General features: G+C 41.5%; 1 protein-coding gene across 2 annotated transcripts in view; it reads left to right on the forward strand.

Annotated features, from left to right (window-relative positions):
- Pino (protein pinocchio) overlaps positions 1-18,962 on the forward strand; it is a 138,522-nt gene that overhangs the window by 73,505 nt on the left and 46,055 nt on the right. The gene's annotated exons all lie outside the window — the stretch shown is intronic.

Genomic DNA, 18,962 nt, shown 5'->3' on the forward strand with positions numbered 1-18,962 from the left:
CATTTTACTACCCCATATATTGCAAAATACAGTCAATTCTCCCTAATCGACGCTCAGCTTGGGAACAAAAATGGACAATTTGTGAAGAGAAGATACGATTATCACAGTTTTATAGTTTTATAATACATCGTTGTTTTATATTTGTGTCGACTATGAATGATAACTATGAATCCTCTCGTCCCAAATTTCTCATTTTTCTGTGCGAGCCACAAGCGTCAATTAGCGAGAATTTACTGTACCGTGTAACTGTACTTTAAATGCCAGTTTTAATTTTGACGCGAAAAGCATTCCCGCCTAAACGTAACGAGAACGATTTTTATCGTTACGGTGCAACGTTTCAGCCAAGCAATCTCCTCCGAGAACCCGCTATCGACAATCCGCTCGATATATCGTTGGCCGGCGACACGCGTGTTCGTTCGCGGCAGACAATTGTTTGCCGTACCGTTTAGAGAAGTAACGATCCCCGATAGCAGCATCTTTTTTTTGCCTACTATCCGCTGTGCGCCGAGAACATTTCTCGGGAAGATTGGACCGTAACCACCTCGTATCCGCGACGTCACGATTACCGAGTTAATGTACAACTACGATATTTACACCCGTGTCCCGGGGCTCGGTAGATACAGTGAACGATAGCTTTCAGTGGAACCCCCGTATACTAAATATGTACGTACACGGCCGGATCTATGGATCCGCGCGGCCGGCCGGGAACCGCTAAGTTGTTTCTCTTGTTCCGAAAACCGGTCGCAAAATTGTGCTATGCTGCCTTCTCTCTCTCTCACACACTCTCTCTCTCTCACTCTCTCTCTCTCTCACTCTCTCACTCTCTCACTCTCTCACTCTCTCACTCTCTCTCCATCTCTCACTCTCTCACTCTCTCTCTATCTCTCACTCTCCCCCCCTCTCTCTCTTTCTCTCTATCTCTCACTCTCTCTTTCTCTATCTCTATCTCTATCTCTCCCCCCCTCTCTCTCTCTCTTTCTCTATCTCTATCTCTCACTCTCTCTTTCTCTATCTCTATCTCTATCTCTCTCCCCCCTCTCTCTCTCTCTATCTCTCACTCTCTCTTTCTCTATCTCTATCTCTCACTCTCTCTTTCTCTATCTCTATCTCTCCTCTCTCTCTCTCTCTCTCTCTCTATCTCTCTCTATCTCTCTCTCTCTTTCTCAGTTCCGATGTTTTACGAGGGCCGACAACGTTGCGGAAACGTTGGTGTCCAGCGAAAACTAGTACCGGGAAATCGATATTGGTAAGCGCGGTTGCTCGTAAATTGCCGTCAGCTCGGAATCAAATCGTGTTAGTTCCTTTGTGCGCGAGGGCAGTTAGGGTAAGCGTACGTATTACCGCGGTTGCTCAATGAAGGCGAACTTTGACAGAGAAAACGAGACCTTTTACGCCGATAAATTGACAACTCGAGCTGCGCCTATCATTCTTTAACTCGAACATTTACTTTTCTCGAAATATTGGATCTCTGAAAGCACAGATTTCATTTTAAAAAATGAATCGAATGAAACACGACTCGGGAAATTCAAATAAATGCGCGACTTCGAGAAGTTTTACACGGGACAGGGAAGAAGAGACAGACCGGTGTAACTGTAAACGCGTTTCAAATTCTGTTCCGACGATATTCCCCGTTTCGTCGAAGGCGCGACGAATTCATCGTGTACCGGGCAGCGTTCTTACCGAGGGAACAGTTAAGAGGTGAATTGCATTGTTCGAGTCTTAGGGACCGGGCTCTGGCCTAAATAATCCTTGCCGTTGGCCGGTGGATAATTTACGAGCGGAGAGGCACGGATTATTTAGACCGCGGCAATTGCACGACCTAAATGATTCTTGCCGCAAGGACCGCCGGCCCGTTTCGGTCGTTTGCGGCAGGAATCGTCGCTGCACCAGGGTGAGCGCAGGTATTACTGCGGTTTCTCAGCGAAGGCGAACTTCGACGGAGAAGATGAGACCTTTTACGCCGATAAATTGACAGCTCGAGCTACGCCTATTATTCTTGAACTCGAACATTTACTTTTCCCAAAATATCGGATCTCCGAAAGCACCGATTCCATTGAAAGCACGGTCTCGTTTCGTAAGACTCGACGTTTTCATAAGCTTCCGAATATCGAAAGTCAACGAACGAATTAAAACTGCGATTGCTGTTACTTGCACGTCATAAATTATCAATATTAAACGTACAACAAATTATGAGATTCATTTCTAGAAGATTGCACGCTATACAATGTTAGATTCTATTGCTTTGATAAAATACCGCAGTATTTGGTGCGTCCGCGGTAATACCCACACTTATCCTGCCGCGTTCCGACTTGAATTCGCGGTCGAGATTCGTTTAACGCGTTGCCGAGCGTATTTGCCCAGACGTAAAAATTAAGTTTCGCATCGAACGAAGCGGATCTCGCCGCGATAGCGGGAGACACGAGGTTGAAAGAGAGATCATTGCGACACGTGTGTGCCTTAGAATCAAGATACAGTATTTTGTAACGAACGCTGGTTCGCCGGCGAACGCGTTGTTGAATGTTGAATTATATCCACCGAAACGTTTGCATTGCCGACGATTCGCTTCTAATGAATATTATCTTTAACGTGAAATTCATTCTAAATATTCGACTGCTCGAATTTAACACGGCGATTCCGACATTCTGTGTTTGTCTGAACGATTTGCAATCGATTAAGACAACTCGAGGCATCGTTAAAAAATTGTTATATCGCTTATCGTTCTAAAATCACTTTTTTACATTGTCTAATTCATTCATATCTCGAAAAACTGCTAAAAATTGTAACTAAATGCGTCGTAAGAGTCGCAAGACTCGATTTCGTACGCGCAAAATGAAGGAAATCGTATAAAATGGATATGTTGTAGGTCGAAGAAACTATTCTCGATTTAGAAACAAAATGGCTTCGAGCGCAAAGGGTTCGTATAAGAGAGTAATCGTTCGTTTCGTTGAGTATTTTCGAAATGATCGATCGCAAAGATGTGTTCTTCACTTTTGCCAACAGATGAAATTGTTTACTTTTGTTTCTGCTTAGGTGACAATTTTATTATTTGTATAAAACTTCTCGACGCCGAATGAAAAAATACTCGAGCAACTTCAAAGAGAGAAAACTCTGTTCGCAAAATGATCGAACAAGTTTTAGACAATGGAGCACAATGTGAAATGATCGCGCGGGTACGTCAGAAGTCACGAGATCTCGTCTACGTGTGTGGTTATCGTATGCTAATACTAATTTCGAATAATTACATCATGTTATCGCTCTTTCGGGTATCACGAGCGAGAAATTTATTTGCTCCCCGCGTTGTGTGAATAACAAGCATGTGATGCTTGCGTAGAAGGTGTGCATTTCGCGGTGCATAATGATGCGTTCTGTTGCGAGCTACAATGCGGCTTCGACGATCGAAAGAATTTCACTGTATAATGTATGTAATAATATATATCAATAATATTGTTGTATAAGCTATTTTATAATATTATAATATATATAATAGTATTTATAATATTGTAATATTTATAATATTATAATATTTATAACAGTATTTATAATATTATAATTTACATAATAGTATTTATAATATTATAATATACATAATAGTATTTATAATATTATAATATTTATAACAGTATTTATAATATTACAATTTACATAATAGTATTTATAATATTATAATATAATAATAGTATTTATAATATTATAATATTTATAACAGTATTTATAATATTATAATTTACATAATAGTATTTATAATATTATAATATTTATAACAGTATTTATAATATTATAATTTACATAATAGTATTTATAATATTATAATATACATAATAGTATTTATAATATTATAATATTTATAACAGTATTTATAATATTACAATTTACATAATAGTATTTATAATATTATAATATAATAATAGTATTTATAATATTATAATATTTATAACAGTATTTATAATATTACAATTTACATAATAGTATTTATAATATTATAATATAATAATAGTATTTATAATATTATAATATTTATAACAGTATTTATAATATTATAATTTACATAATAGTATTTATAATATTATAATATACATAATAGTATTTATAATATTATAATATTTATAACAGTATTTATAATATTACAATTTACATAATAGTATTTATAATATTATAATATAATAATAGTATTTATAATATTATAATATTTATAACAGTATTTATAATATTATAATTTACATAATAGTATTTATAATATTATAATATACATAATAGTATTTATAATATTATAATATAATAATAGTATTTATAATATTATAATATTTATAACAGTATTTATAATATTATAATTTACATAATAGTATTTATAATATTATAATATTTATAACAGTATTTATAATATTATAATATTTATAACAGTATTTATAATATTATAATAATATTTTTGTAATATTGCAATATAAATTATTATGTAAACATATCATAATATACCAATAATCAAAGAACGCTCGCATATTTTCTCATTACTCGACAAACTTTGCTGATGCACCGGTGCAACAGTCACTTCAACCGTGGAATAACCTTTTTTAAAAATTGTATGCATGTAGCATTGGAGACGTCATTTTCGGACAACAAATTCCTTTGTTCGCAACGTAAATCGTCAAGGTGCCCAAGGATTGAGAAATATTGAAATTCTCATTTCCACGAATTGTTTTGTACAAATTTGAAGAAGGACAAAATTTACTTTCAACGTGTACACATCTGTTTGAACTGCGGTTTCCCGGAGTTTCCGACGCTTCCAACGATTTTTCCCTCGGATTTCCGACGATCCGACAGCAAAATGTTCCGAACGAAAGTTCATCGGCGTTCAATTATCTACGAGTTACAGTACATCAAATTTCAGAGACAAAATTCTTACAATAAATAATCGAAGTCACCTCAATCTTTTTTCTTTAACGTTAACACATATTTTCAATTTCGCGATATTATACTGAGACGACTTCAACGACCTGCTGCACGCCGCGACATCGAACCTTGTGGCAACGCTAAAATAATGTTGCACAGGATAAACTGGTTTCCAGCTTCGCTGGTGCCGTCGTTTCGATCGCCAGCGGAACACATTGTCGGACATTGTCGGCGGCCGAGCGCGAGCGCCATGGGTGCGGAACCGGTGCCCGACGAACAAATTTTACGTAATTCCTGTGCCCATTACGGACCACGTTGTATTACCATTTTCTAGCCACACGTCGGACTCTGTACGCGAACTTTTAAATGCGCATCGCACGGCGTCGCAATCCGTCGATTTTACGGCGGAGCAGCGTGTCGCGATCTATCTCTCTCTCTCTCTCTTTCTTTGGGTGACGCGCGTGGTGCACGTGACAAATTATTGAAAATAATGCGAGACTGACGTCAACGTTGGGAACAAGCGAAACATCTTCGACGGGTCGGCGCGCGGTTGAAGGAACTGTGTTGTTTAAACAAATGCCCGCGCCGCGGATGGGAAAACGGCGCTTAGATTCGCCGCCCGAGAACCGGTCGAACCGCCGCTCTTTCGAAAGCGATCAATTCTCGACCTAATTACCTTAATCATTTTTTTAAAGGGAATCGAATTGCACGCGAGCGATGCACGGTTTTGTTGGAAAAGATTCGGGCGATCTTGATTTCTCGTCGAATTCATCTTCATTTTTCATTAAATCGTCTAGCAATATTATTTATTTACTTTATACTTATTATTTATTTATTATATTTATTTATTTTATTCGAAACTACCGGTCGTCGCCACGCCGAGCGTATAAACAAAATGGCGGCAATGTTTTTCTATCGAGCGATTTTTTCCATTAACACGGAGCACCGCGACGCGCCACCGGCTGCGGCAGAAAAACAACGTCGCTCGCCAGCGACACGGTCCTATTATTTTTCGCTCGTTATGTTTCCCCGGGTTAATAATAGCGTCGCGTTAAATGGACAACAGACCGCAACATTATCGACCGGTTGTTGAAAACGCGCGCCGAACGGCAAACGTTGCATGCCGGGATATTTGTATTCGAGGATCGAACCGAAATAGAATTTGTTAGAGGCTTTTAGCACCGATCAATCTAATCTCGCGGTCGAACTTCGCGATGCTGGAACTGCATTCTGTCTATGGGCATAATTTTCAGACCGGCTGACCGCGTTTCGAAAAAGCGGCGGTCGATCGTAGAAAATCGTGTTTCTTTTGATTTTCGGCTTGGCACGATGATTTTCAGAAATGTGACTACAGTAATGTCTCCTTAATTGACGCTCAGATTGTGCAGAAAAATGGACGATTTGGGAAGAGGAGACACGATTATTCGAGCCTTGCAGCTCGTTTTTACAGGGTGTCCCAAAAATGCCTCGCAATCCGAAAGTGGCGGGTTCCTCGGGTCGTTTGAAGCAACTTCTTCCTTTACAAAAATGTTCTCCAAGGCACCGTTAACGAGTTATTAACGAAAAACAGTGACCAATGAGAGGCGAGCTCGGCTGGCGCGAGGCGACCGAGCCAATGAGCGGAACTGGGCTTCGCGCGCTGGCTGGCTGGGCCGCCTCGCGTCAGCCGTACTCGGTTCTTATTGGTCACTGTTTTTCGTTAATAACTCGTTAACGGTGCCTCGGAGAACATTTTTGTAAAGGAAGAAGTTGCTTCGAATGATCCGAGGATCCCGCCATTTCCGGATTGCGAGACATTTTTGGCACACCCTGTATATAAGTCTCGAATAATCGTATCTCCTCTCCCAAAATTGTCTATTTTTGTGGACAATCTGAGCATCAATTAGACATTACTGTAGTACACTCGGGTCATCGCAGACCCGAAACAAAAAGTGCAAGCAGATGCGCGTTACTCTGATTCTAGATAAACGATCCGCTGCATTTTATATAAATTATTATTTAAAAAAAAGAAGTTATTCGTAATTTAAATCTTAATTTATAATCTTTTAGTTATTATCGATAATTATAATTATCGTAAATTAAACTTTTACCGCAATATGAAATAGGAATACAAAAGTTACGATTTTATAATAAACAAGGCTCGGTAATAATATCTTTTTCTCTCATATTTTTCAGTAATCGAAACGAAATGATAAAACATAGATCGGAAACGTTTACGCAGAATAAAAATCGTCCGCGTCCAAGATTGAAAGATCGAGAATAAAAGTTACCTCTTTTTTTCCAGTAATTTGACCGATAGTCGTAAATTATGTTAACCTTTCCACCATTTTATACGCGATTTTTGTGGTAAACACGACACGATTTGAATTCGTTCAAATTGATTCCGCAACGGAAGAAAATGATCCAGACTTGCCGCAGCGTCAAATTAACTTAGCACATCTCGCGCTCGGATTTACCAGAGACGGTAAATGTCGGTTCGACCGTGTCGAAAAATTCTGCGCTAAAATAGCCATTGGCGTCTATAATGAATAGTCGAACTTTGACACGATGTCTATTCAAGACACAGCGAAACGAGCGAATCCAGATAGCCGGCCGGAAAGGTTCGCGAAATCTTTGATTTATTGAAGAGTCACGAGGAACTCTCGTGACCGCAGCCTTGTGCAATAAAAATTGTATCGCGGTATCGGGCCGAGCCAATAAAATTTTATTAAACATTTCCACTGGAGAGCTAATTCCGCTCTCGGATAATCTATTAAGAGGCGACGAAAAATGCTCTATAATTGCCGACGACGACGACGACGAAGGCGACGAAGGCGACGAAGGCCCCGGTAATCGTACGTTTCCGATAGGTTTCTCGAGGCGCCATCGAAATCGCAACTCGTGACCAGATAAGTAATGCTGCGTGTACACTCGGCGCTTGTTCGCCCGACATTTGTTCTGGAACAAAGTCAATAAATGTTGTGTGTATACATCAAGGCACGCGATAAAAATTGACAATCGGCCTCGCGTCGCGCGTTTCCACGCTCCTCGCGCGGCTGCCGTGAATACAGTAATGTCTCCCCAACTGACGCTCAGATTCTGCAGAAAAATAGACAATTTGGGAAGAGGAGACACGATTATTCGAACTTTGCGGCACGTTTTTACAATTGTTGACGATTCGTAACTGTAAAGACGAACCGCAAGGCTCGAATAATCGTACCTCCTCTTCGCAAATTGTCCATATTTGTGGACAATCCGAGCGTCAAGTAGAGGAAATATTACTGTGTTTGGCTCGCAGTAATAGATACAGTAATGTCTCCCTAACTGATGCGCAGATTGCGCTGAAAAATGGACAATTTGGGAAGAGGAGACACGATTGTTCATGCATAACTTTGACATAATCAATAAAATTTGACATAATCATAAGCAATAGATACAGTAATGTCTCCCTTACTGACGCTTGGATTGTACACAGAAATGGACAATTTGGGAAGAGGAAATACGATTATTCGAGCCTTGCGTCTCGTTTTCTACAGTCATTGACATTCGGTAAGCATAAAAACGAGGTACAAGTCTCGAATAATCGCATCTCCTCTTCCGAAATTATCCATTTTAGTGGACAATCTGAGCGTCAGTAAGGGAGACATTATTGTACAAAGCAATTCTAATCGCCGCAGTCGTAAAAGAAATCGTAGTTCAAGGGATTGATAAACAATTTGACCACTCGCGGCAAAGTAGCCTCGCTGCTACGTCGACGACCGGCTCTCTCTCTCTCTCTCTCTCTCTCTCTCTCTCTCTCTTACTCTACTACCCATAGTTAATATCCGCAGTAATAGATACATATTTGGCTCGCAGTAATAGACACAGTAATGTCTCCCTAACTGACGCTCATATTGTACAGTGATGTCTCCCTAACTGACGCTCAGATTGTGCACAAAAATGGACAATTTGGAAATAGAAGACACGATTATTCGAGCCTTGCATAACCTTGACATAGCCTTGACAATTCGTAACTGAATAAAAACGAACCGCAAGGCTCGAACAATCGTACCTCCTCTTCCCAAATTGTCCATATTTGTGGACAATCTGAGCGTCAGTAAGGGAGACATTATTGTACAAAGGAATCCTAATCGCCGCAGTCGTAAAAGAAATCGTAGTTCAAGGGATTGATAAACAATTTGACCACCCGCGACAAAGTAGCCTCGCTGCTACGTCGACGACTGACTCTCTCTCACTCTCTCTCTCTCTCTCTCTCTCTCTCTCTCTCTCTCACACTCTCTCTCTCTCTCTCTCTTTCTTTCTGCTATCCATAGTTAATATCCGCAGTAATAGATACATATTTGGCTCGCAGTAATAGATACAGTAATGTCTCCCTAACTGACGCTCGGATTCTGCACAAAAATAGACAATTTGGGAAGAGGGGATACGATTATTTCGTATTTTTCGTACTTCGTCGTTTTTCATAGTTGTTGGCAATCTTTAACTCTAAAACCGGAGCCGCAAATTGTCCAAATTGTCCATTATCGTGCCCCAACCGACCGCGAATTAGGAAAGAAATTATTGTACACAGAGTTCGTTAGCGAGGGAGCGCGCGCTCGCTTTATGCGCCGAAACGAAAACAGCGTCGAACAATTTTAAATGTGTACGTACCTGCACTTATCGATAGTCCGCGCGTGGAAATTATGCGGCGGAACAAGTGACAGGTAAACAAAGTTCGCGGTAATCGTTTGTCCGCGCGTAATTACGGCATAAGAACCTTGGTGTAATCGACGCGACACGCGAAACGTCGGTGTTCGGCGCGGAGCTGTGCCCACGTTTTTTCCCAGAAAACTCGCTTTACGGAACCCGAATATCACGTGAACAGAATCATTCGTTCGGTAGAATCCTTAATGATCGTTTCTCTCGGCACGCCGCAAGAGCCTAATTGCATCATCTCGCCGGTCCGCGGACGCGCGAGCCGAGTTTAAACGCGTCCGATCATGGACGCGATCGCGCGTCGGTTTCGCGTTTTTTATTTTTCAGATACGCGGCGGTCTGTTGTTATTATTATTCTTGGCATTTGCGTGTGTCAGTAACCCGGCGACGCGTCCCGTGACGCAATCGGCAAACGAGACAATTATCAATTAATTGCTCGCGGCGGTTTCGGTCGGTCGAAGCGAGACGAATTCGGATTATGAAAGAGCACGCGCTCGCGCGCGCGCGCTTATCTTTGGCGGGTCGCGCGACCGTGTCAAGCCGAATGTTCCGGAATTAACTAGCTCGATTTGCTAATTAGTTTGTTCGTCGAATTGCGTGCCAGGAAATCCGTGTGTTTGTAAACGAGCTTCGGATCCGCGTCCACGGTATCTCGAGCTACAGTAAATTCTCCCTAATTGACCCTCGGCTTCTACACAGAGGCAACTGGACAATTTGGGAGGAGGGGATTGGATTGCAGCAATGTCTCTCTAATTCACGCTCGGATTGTCCACAAATATGGACAATTTGGGAAGAGGAGGTACGATTGTTCGAGCCATGCGGTTCGTTTTTATTCAGTTACGAATTGTCAAGGTTATGCAAGGCTCGAATAATCGTGTCTTCTATTTCCAAATTGTCCATTTTTGTGCACAATCTGAGCGTCAGTTAGGGAGACATCACTGTACAATATGAGCGTCAGTTAGGGAGACATTACTGTGTCTATTACTGCGAGCCAAATATGTATCTATTACTGCGGATATTAACTATGGGTAGCAGAGTGAGAGAGAGAGAGAGAGCCGGTCGTCGACGTAGCAGCGAGGCTATTTTGTCGCGGGTGGTCAAATTGTTTATCAATCCCTTGAACTACGATTTCTTTTACGACTGCAGCGATTAGGATTTCTTTGTACAATAATGTCTCCCTTACTGACGCTCAGATTGTCCACTAAAATGGATAATTTTGGAAGAGGAGATGCGATTATTCGAGGCTTGTACCTCGTTTTTATGTTTACCGAATGTCAATGACTGTTAAAAACGAGACGCAAGGTTCGAATAATCGTATCTCCTCTTCCCAAATTGTCTATTTTTGTGCAGAATCTGAGCGTCAGTAAGGGAGACATTACTGTATCTATTGCTTATGATTATGTCAAATTTTATTGATTATTGTCAAAGTTATGCATGGACAATCGTGTCTCCTCTTCCCAAATTGTCCATTTTTCAGCGCAATCTGCGCGTCAGTTGGGGAGACATTACTGTATTCGTTTTTATAGTTACCGATTGTGTCAACAACTATAATAAAACTATACAACTATAATAAAACTATACAACTATTATAAAACTATAAAGCTGTAGTAATCGCATCTTATTTTCCCAATTTCTCTCACGATAAAAATTGCTCGTACTATCAGAAAGTTCGTGCTAACATTCGGACATAGCGCATAAATCAACGTAGGCCGGGTAGTTTATGATGGATCCTACGAAATACCTGACAAGGATAATCGTCCAGGCTCATTCCCACTCAGCTCTGATAAAATACGATGATAAATTGTCCATTTCTGTTTGCAAACTGAGGGTCAGTTAGGAAGAATTTACCGTACTCGGCTTACTGCGACCAGTCCCGAGTTTACCGAAGTTCCCGTTAATATCCTCTGGTCCTTTCTTAAGGGATAGTTTGTGTGCCTAGTTGTGGCATTTTCAGGAATCATCTCTGAGAAGGCTGATGGATATCCTTGTGAATTCAACAGCTTAAGTAAAAGCACTTAGCAACCAACATTAAGTAATTTTACACATCGTTAAAATGTTCGAGCGAAGTTTGTTATTTTTATAAATGTACGTCGTATCGAATGAATTACTACATATGAACATATTATAGTGAAACGTATGTATATAACGCGTTGCATATATTGCAATATTATCTGTTCAGTGCGTAGGACAATTGAAAAAGATAATAGAAATGAACAAAATGAAAAATAAATATAGAAATACAAACATATTTTGTTTAAATATAGAGACACGAGTATATTTAAATAAAATATGTTTCTATTTCTATATTTATTTTTCAGTAATTTTTTTAGTATATATAATAATATTTTATACATTAATTTTATATATTATAAATATATTATATATATATATATAATATATAATATATAATATATAATATTATTATAAATAAATAAATATATATATATATATAATATATAATATATAATAATAATATATTAATTTTATATATTTATTTTATATTATATAATAATATTTTTTAGTATAGAGTATATTGTACTGCTCGAAGTAACGTTTTTCGCTGGGATTATGTTAACAAATACCCGAAGAGTAGCCCCTTCTTCAGAAGTTCTTATCGGAGATAAACGTTTCACGAAGGTCCCATCGCTTTTGCCCAGCGGTGCAGCATATTGGCCACCCTAAATCTGACTCTTGCTCGCTATAGAAAATTGTTACAGAAAATTTGTACACGTATTTCGCATAAAAGTCAGCGGTCGCTTTGATATTATCGCTATGATATAATAATGGTCCGCCGTTCGAGGGCGAGAAATTCGCGGCAGAACTGGCGCGGCGTTTCCGAAAAAATCGATTTCGTCGGCCCAGATCTAATTCGAAGAATCGAAATCCAAGGCGTCGCGTGAACGACGGTATCGGAAATCGAGCTCCCGTTGCACAATCGAGCTCGATGGGACGACACGTGGGCGTGTGACGGCTATCAACGGCAGCGCAAAAGCGTCGCATTGTCGTGCGAAGGTGGCGATCGAGGAAGCCGCGCGGCTCGCCGTCCGTTTCATTTTTTCACGCTTTGTTAATCCCAATCACGCCGATCCGCGCGTGTAGAAACCGCGCCACGTGTTAAGTCGCCCATGGGAATCGCTCGATCCCACGTGCGCTCGATTTTCTCCGCGACCTTGCCGAGCCCTACATCCCCCGAATTGTGCACGCTACAAATTGCCTTTGCACGTGCACGCGTCGTCGTCGTCTCACTCCCGTCTCTCTCTCTCTTTGTCTCTCTTCCTCTCTCAGCACGTTCCCTCGTTTTAACCACCCACATCCAACTTAGCCAGGACGAGACCAGGGCGTACACCTATCCTATGAATCTCGTGGGCGGCGGCGGTGACGGCGACGGCCTCAGGAAACTGGCGAACTAGAAAGGAGAAATCGCGGGAACACCCGCCGCGATTCTACGCGCGCGTGTCGTCAGAGGTTATACGCTTCGGATGGTGTTCGAACCAGGCTGCGTGCTCCTCCGATCCGAGGCGTCAAGGTGTTACACGCGCCGCGGAACAATGAACGCGGGGCTGGCGAACGTTCGTTTTACTCGCGCGCGAGGTTACATTTTTTTACTCGTACGCGGTGATTGTTAATCTCTCTATTGTACTCGAAGCCATTTTAACTGTGAAGTCAAAATAGAGTAATTTGTGAAGGAAATGTACGGAGGTCGGACTTGAAACCGGCGAATCTGAGGATATATGAGTCGCGATTCTTCGGGACTCGCGGCTCGATTTTTGGAGAAACTCGGGGCAATAGGCGGAAAAAGGCAGCTGTTAGCGTGCTGGTGTATGTTAATATGAATGCATGGTAATGCTGGAATGAAAAGGATGATTTAACTTTTTTATTTCTAATTTTTTGACACGATTCGAAGGCTATTTGGAGGCCACATGATACGATTCGAGCAATTCGGAGGCCACGTGACACTATTCGAAGTAATTCGGAGGCCACGTGACACTATTCGAAGCAATTCGGAGGCCACGTGATACGATTCGAGCAATTCAGAGGCCACGTGACACTATTCGAAGCAATTCGGAGGCCATGTGACACTATTCGAAGGCAATTCGGAGGCCACGTGACACTATTCGGAGAAATTCGGAGGCCACGTGACACTATTCGAAGCAATTCAAAGGCCACAGGCCACGAAGCCAATAAATTACATAGGCGTAGGACTTAGCACAGGGAAATTCACAGCACCCCGAATTCTTCAGCCTAGTTGTTACCCTTCGAAGCTGAACAGTTGTCAAGATAATCGTTGAAAAAAATTTAGAAAAAGATCGCTGCTCTCATTAGAAAATTGCAAAGGGATTGCTGTTAGCTTCCATCGATATCTGTTAAAATGTAGATTTCAATTTCAGCACACTGATAAAAAAATTATTATACATACAACGTTCATTGCGCAACGTGTTTACCTGACAAATAAAATTACTTCATTGTAATGAAAAAGCTGTCCAAGAAAGGGAAACGGATACAATGCCGTTACAGCTCGAAGAAAATGATACAACGTGATCGAAGAATGAAACGTAAATGCCAACGTGATATTATGCAGGTGGTCGTTAATGGATTGAAATATTGCACTTATGTCAGACCGTTCTTTGTCTTTCGATCTGACCCATATACGGATTACGACCGCTCCAAATGAACATTGTAATTAGCTTGGGAATCATTTGGAAAAGTAGTGTAACACCATTGTGCAGCCTATACAGCGAGGTCGTGGTTGATGTTTAAAGAAATGCTGTCCTATGAAACAGAGTAAAACGAGGAACTGTTGTTGTAAAATGCGACAAAATGACGCGTTTTTAAATCTGTTGGGATTATGGAATGAAAATGAATATGATTCTAATTCTTTTCTTAAAAAGACTTTATTTTATTCCTTTATTGAGAGAAGGTATATGGGCGTAAACGATCGAGCGACCAAACTCTACCGAGAGTCCGGTAAGAAAAAACGTTCTTTTATACCCTTTTTGGGTTCGTCTTATCCACCAATCAGAGACGTTTATTTGTCGCGTTTCACATTGTATACGTGACGCTGGGATCCCCAAACAGTCAGGGCACGATGTGTATCTAATGGTACCGGTGATGATGTATCGCGGTATCTATTATATACAGTTTACATCACCGTCGTTGCCCGCTGACGGAACCGACGAAAATCTAAACCGATATCTTAGTATCTTAGTACTAAGTAAACTATAGATTAATTTTTGTTCGAGGCTAAAATTTCAACAAAATCGTTACGGGATAATTATTGTTACTGCCATGCTGAACGATCTCAAAAATTCCATAAAATTAAACCGTTCGATTTGGTCGAAAAAAAATCGAAAATTGGCAAGTTAAGTTAGATCACGCGTCGATTACTCTTGGTTCGACGTTCTTACGTATCGCAGACTTTAATGAAATTAGGAAGACGCGATGAATTCGCGTTAAAATTCAATTTCAGGTACAATAATTTCTCCCTAATTCGCGCTCAGATTGCGCACAAAAGTGGACAATTTGGGAAGAGGAGATACGATTAATCGAGCCTCGCGGCTCATTTTTATAACTACTGAGAATCGGCAACTATAAAAACAAGGCTCGCATAATCGTGTCTCCTCTCCTCAAATTGTCCATTTTCGTGCGCAATCGGAGCGCGAATTAGGGAGAAATTATTGCACGCGCGGATAACTCGGGCGTTGAGCAGAATTTGGTAGAAACGTGTGACGACGAAAACTCGACGGTATAAAAATTCGTTATCTTAGCGATCACTATGATCGACAGCGTTCGTCTCACATGCAAAGGGTTCATCGAGAACGAAAGACGTTGGCAGGGGTGAAGCGGAAGCCTGGAAACCATTGGAACAAATCGTAGAACAGCGGGAGCAAAAGAAACGAGGCACGAGGAGTCTTCCTTTTTTTAAAGAGCTCTCTCAAAGAAAAGTGTACTTACACGGCACTCGCGCGCCTAAATGAAGTGATCGATGAGAGAAGGAAAGCCCGTTTCCTCAAACGGTGGAAGGCACTTCTGACCTTTTCCATGATCGATCAGTCCTCGCTCGCTTCACCACGTGGAATTCGCGTCGCCGCGCCGTGCCGCGCCGAGGCACGCGCGTAGGTGCAAAAAAGAAAAAAAAGAAAGATGAAAAAATAAAGGTATATGAATTCCGACGACGATAATGGGGATGTCCTCTTTATCATCTATTTCAGGAATCGCGCCGCGGTACGCGCGGAGAAGGGACGAACCGCGTATCGCATCGTTCGAAACCGTGAATATAATTTAAAGGGGAATCTAAATCGAGACGCGTATTTGCAATTCGAAACAGGTCGGGAGCTAAAAATGCTTCGAATTACCGGCCGTAATGCATTGAATTCTTCCCGTGGAATTCAAACGAATCTGCGTTGGTCGGTCGGTCGGTCGGTCGGTTTTACGGGCACGTGGACGATGAATTCGTTCGTTCGTTCCGGAAGAGAGAGAGTTATGGTTTCGTGAATTGAATCCGCGGCCATGAATCCGTCAGTCGACGGCGTACGAATATCCGCGACAGGCTACAATAGTTCGGTGTCTTCGCCGATATTTTCGAGACCGTGAATCATTTCTGTTTCCGACTGATCTGAGATGCCGGAATTCGGGTAACAGTATTACGCGACAGTGTTACCGTTACGCATAGGGTGAGCGTTGGTATTACTGCGGTCGCTCAATGAAGGCGAACTTTGACAGAGAGAACGAGACCTTTTACGCCGATGAATTGACAACTCGAGCTACGCCTATTATTCTCTAACTCGAACATTTAATTTTCTCGAGATATTGGATCTCTGAAAGCACAGATTTCATTTAAAAAATGAATCGAATGAAACGCGACTCGGGAAATTCAAATAAATGCGCGACTTCGAGAAGTTTTACACGGGACAGGGAAGAAGAGACAGGCCGGTGTAACTGTAAACGCGTTTCAAATTCTGTTCCGACGATATTCCCCGTTTCGTCGAAGGCGCGACGAATTCATCGTGTACCGGGCAGCGTTCTTACCGAGGGAACAGTTAAGAGGTGAATTGCATTGTTCGAGTCTTAGGAACCGGGCTCCGGCCTAAATAATCCTTGCCGTTGGCCGGTGGATAATTTACGAGCGGAGAGGCACGGATTATTTAGACCGCAGCAATTGCACGACCTAAATGATTCTTGCCGCGAGGACCGCCGGCCCGTTTCGGTCGTTTGCGGCAGGAATCGTCGCTGCACCAGGGTGAGCGCAGGTATTACTGCGGTTTCTCAGCGAAGGCGAACTTCGACGGAGAAGACGAGACCTTTTACGCCGATAAATTGACAGCTCGAGCTACGCCTATTATTCTTGAACTCGAATATTTACTTTTCCCAAAATATCGGATCTCCGAAAGCACCGATTCCATCGAAAGCATGGTCTCGTTTCGTAAGACTCGACGTTTTCATAAGCTTCCGAATATCGAAAGTCAACGAACGAATTAAAACTGCGATTACTGTTACTTGCACGTCATAAATTATCAATATTAAACGTACAACAAATTATGAGATTCATTTCTAGAAGATTGCACGCTATAAAATGTTAAATTTTATTGCTTCGATAAAATACCGCTGTATTTGGGGCGTCCGCGGTAATACCCGCACTTACCCCAGTATTCGATCCAGAACAAAAACAACGAACAGCATCAGCAACAACAGTGACAAACTGTTTACAAATTCCTCGATTCCGTCGCGCAATGAACTGCGACCGACTTTCGACGATGCGTACAATATTTAAAAACATTCGATTGCATTTCGCCGCTTTGATTCGACGATGTTAGACGTACGAAAGAACTTGCTCAGCATTTTCTTCGTCGCTTTAACTCTCGCGTGTGCACTGTGCTCCATTGTAAATCGATTCGATGAATAATCAATTAGACAGATCAAGGTTTCTAGCGTTTGTTCAACCATCGTGAACAATCTATCTTGTCGCCGGAAGCTGTGCCGATTAAATTAACAATAAAAGTCTCGAACTTCCGTGAAAAAATTACTATCTCAATATCGATCGAAAAACGTTCGACAACCGTAATAAATCTTATAAAAATTAAGAGAATTTCAGAAAAAATATCCAGAAAAAGCATCGACCAACGAATCAAAGCCAACATTGGTTACATTCGAAGCTAGTGGCACTTAGGCCAATACCGATCGGTAGCAACACAAGTGGCAAGAGAGAACTGCGCACGCTGCGCCTCGATTTCTTTTGTTCAGCCCTACAGTATTTATTGCGCAACACCGTCATAATACGTTTATTTTCGCGCGTTCGATACAGACAATACGCTCCCATTTGTATGCCGTTGGTTCGCCGCGCGGTCAGTCGATCGTGTGGACACCCACGGGGATTCCGCAGCGTTTTGTCCGCGGTTCGCGGTTCAATAGCTATCAGGAACGTGTCGCCGGACCGTAAATCACGCGGAATCAATTGACGTTCGTTAAGGCCAGCACACCTCTCTGCCGGCTTCTGCGTTTTATATCCGCGATTCGGAGCGTGTATAAGGTTTCCATTAAATCCCCTGTTCGAGCGCGCGCGGCTTACCATACGAGCTCGCGCGATCTGCATTGGAAATCGCTCGAGAAAGAAACTTCTGGTAATCGGAATGATTCGCGGGATCTGCAATTCATGATGCACATATCATATCGAGAATGTTCGTAGAATAAATCGGTATTAACTCTAGAAACATTTTCTTGGTACCGGTGTCACGAAGCAGATCTGTTTACGCGAACGTTCTGTCAGCTTTTCGTCGTTTTTCTCGTTGTTGTCGTTGTATCGTTTTTGTCGTTGTCGTTGTTATTCTATTTTTCCATTCTGTTTTCCGTGGCCGATACTTTATTTAGCATCGAAAGAAACAGAGAAATAAAAGAGTTGCGCTATAACTAGGAAAAGCAGTGTAAAACGATTGTGACGGATGGAAAGTAATAAAGTGTCGTTGTCATTGTCGTTGTCGTTGTCGTTATCGTTATTCTATTTTTCCATTCTGTTTTCCCTAGTCGATACTTTATTTAGCATCGAAAGAAACAGAGAAATAAAAGAGTTGCGCTATAAATAGGAAAAGCAGTGTAAAACGATTGTGACGGATGGAAAGTAATAAAGCGTCGGATCGAAGTCGGATAATCGATGTTGTTGGTCGGCATTTAATTCATCACCCTGACAGGAAGAACTATATTCATAACGAGGCGGTGGCTTTATCGAAGCTTTAAATAGACTCGGAACTTTATGCATTTAGAGCCAGCTGCGACTGCTGACATAATAGGGGGAAAAAGTTTCGTTCGAACTTGCTGGATGTCTCGATGCGAGGACGATGTTGTCGTGAGCCGTGGGCGAGCTGGTGGAAAATACATTGATTTTTAACCAGTTGGCCTGTGCTGGACGAGTGTAC

Source organism: Megalopta genalis, chromosome 1, assembly GCF_051020955.1.
Source record: "Megalopta genalis isolate 19385.01 chromosome 1, iyMegGena1_principal, whole genome shotgun sequence".
Taxonomy (NCBI): Eukaryota; Metazoa; Arthropoda; class Insecta; order Hymenoptera; family Halictidae; genus Megalopta; species Megalopta genalis.